This window comes from Rhyacophila brunnea, unplaced genomic scaffold, assembly GCF_057557595.1.
Source record: "Rhyacophila brunnea isolate RB1 unplaced genomic scaffold, BYU_Rbru_1.0 scaffold_6, whole genome shotgun sequence".
Taxonomy (NCBI): Eukaryota; Metazoa; Arthropoda; class Insecta; order Trichoptera; family Rhyacophilidae; genus Rhyacophila; species Rhyacophila brunnea.
This window is the reverse complement of record NW_028233276.1, coordinates 44,308,135-44,310,900: the sequence shown is the minus strand read 5'-3', so window position 1 is coordinate 44,310,900 and position 2,766 is coordinate 44,308,135.

The window sequence follows — 2,766 nt, the reverse complement described above, 5'->3', positions numbered from 1 at the left end:
ATTATTTTATTGCAAAATTTAACTTTCGAAAATTTATTACAGGTAAAAATGAAAAACTTTTGAAAATAAATTCTGTAACGATTTACTTAATAGTCGTAAAATCAAAAAGAATTTCTTGCATTCTAATTATTATTAGTTACTAAGTAGGTAATAGTATTTAATGAATTCACCAGTAATACTAATTATTTAAAAATGTATAATAATACAATGTAACGTGGAAATATTCCTTGCACCGAAAGAGTTTTTTTTTAATGTTTCATGCAAAACTAGTACCTAATAGGGAGAAATAAAGGACGCGCTACGTGAATAAAAATCGTAAGGGTGGCCTTTACGCCTTCATCTTGAAAGATAAGCGTCGATCAATATATACCAACGTAGGTATAAACAAGCCACAGCCAGAGAGTACCGAGGCGCGCGAAACCACCAAACAATAATTCACATCTCTAAAATCTTTCAAATAACTCCAAAAAGTTGAATGTGAATCACAGATATATCAGAAGACCGGAGCACTTGCAGTTCTCAGAAATATTCTGAAAAAAAAAATCAAACTTTGCAGCCGGGAAGCAAGAAAAACAAAAAATAAATACCGACGAGTTTTCGGAGTGACTGTGTCAAATGCGATATAGTGCAGTGTTATATTTGCATCGCTTCTATGCGCTGTTTCAACGTCGGTCTAACTCTAACAAATAAGTGCATATTATATTGTTAGTTCACATAAGTGTTTGTTTACTAAACTTAACAAAAGCTGTGAATATTAATCACGTTTTAAAAAGTTTCCAACAAAAATATTATAACCGTCGTGTGTAAAACTGCATTCGGTCTCCTCAGAAAGGAAATAATGGGGAATAATTGTCAGGGTCGTTTTATCTACGGTACGTATGAAAAGCTGAATATTTATATTGTGAATACTTTACTATTTGTAACTCTTTCGAATAATTTCTAATAGTTTCCAGTGCTGTTCGATTGAAATTTAACATTTTAGGTTAGCCAATTCAAGATTATTTTGGGTGGGCTTGGGAAACGTACTCGTTTAGGGTCATATACCTAGGTAGTAGGTTTTACGCTCCCCCATTCGCATCCCCTCCCTTTGCCTTTACGCATGATCGAGGGTGCGTATTTCGGGTTTATAGTTTGATTTGCAAACGGTGAGCGCTAAATCTTTCAAATTCTAAGTTATAACTTTATAATGTAAAACAAATTGAATAGATACCGGTAAATGTGCCGCAGATGCCGTCATGAGATTTCATAACTTTCTATTTAGACCAAACCAACATAACCTAACCTACCCTAACCTAATAATATAATCTTAGTTATAATGATGCATCAAAATGGATGAAAATTTTAAATTAACAATTATTGGATCGAAAAGCCTATGCGCCGACAGAAAATGGTATTTATTATAATTGTTTACATGGAATACTTAAACTGTTTTCGTAAAAAAAATGATAAAAGCTCATGACGGCATCTGCGGCACAATTACCCAGATAGGTACCTATCGCATAATCGAATTTTGGGTATTTTACAATTGACAATTATTTAATTATCTATATGTACCTAGTTTAAAATCATGAGAGTTATTATTTCTCTATGATAATAATTAATAGTTAATGGGAAACGCTATGTATTTACGGTTGATGTTTATACGTACTTAAATTTAAATAAATATTATGTATCTAATTAAAAATGAAGTTCTCTTGTAAACAGCGACCAGTCTGTAAATTCGAATCAAAAAACTGAAATTCAATAAAAGGTTATTGTTTACAATAATGATCACGTAATTTACTTGAAGTATGTACCTGCCTACTACACTAGGCGACCATTGCTAGACAAGAGTGATCGCACTTTGTCACATTACATTTATTATATTAAAATATTATAAATGAATCGTACAAGTGCTCACTTATCGTAGTTAGTTGTATAATAGGGTAATAATAATACAACATTTTAGTTCGCCCTGTAACAAGAAAAAAACAAGCACCTAAACAAGTCAAGTATATTTTCATATAAAGTGCCTATTAATATTCGATTCAGGTAATCAGGTAGGATTATTATGAAACTCACAAAATAATATTGTGGATTTTTAAATACTTACTCACGTTTTTTTATCAGAATAACAGTAATATTTTAATTATTATATTATTATGTATTACGATTCTTTGCCAACACTTTAATTTTAATGATAATATTATGAATCTACTAATCTACATAGGTACCTACTTACCCAAATTGTTTTCTGAATGTCATTTGTCATTGCTGGTCATATAGGTATTTCATATTTCTCCATTTATATGACAGAGTAATAAATAATATTTGAGTTGTACCTAATAAATAATAATAGTTGGTAAAAGAAATACGATCCTAACCAAAATACCTATAATCCTCTTTTAAATTCTCTAAAACACCCATACTATAACTATTGAACAGTCTATTCACTTTAATCTTAATGGGTAGCAGAATAGGTTCCATAATTATAACAGCAGTTATGTTTTATAATATAACAATAATAAACTAAATACCTAAGTGAATTCGTATTTACAATATTATTTAGGTGGGTACATTGAAGTTTGACTCATTTTACTTTTACCGCCGTCGTTTGAATTGCTTCGTTATTTTATTTGCCATCAATGTATCATCTGGCGTTCAATAATAAATTCATAACAACATAACAATCCATTAACAAATGAACGCGCCCGTAATAATTGTTTTGTCGCTTATTATTATTGGACGTTCATATTTATAGTGTATTTTGATTGGTAGGTAACCATC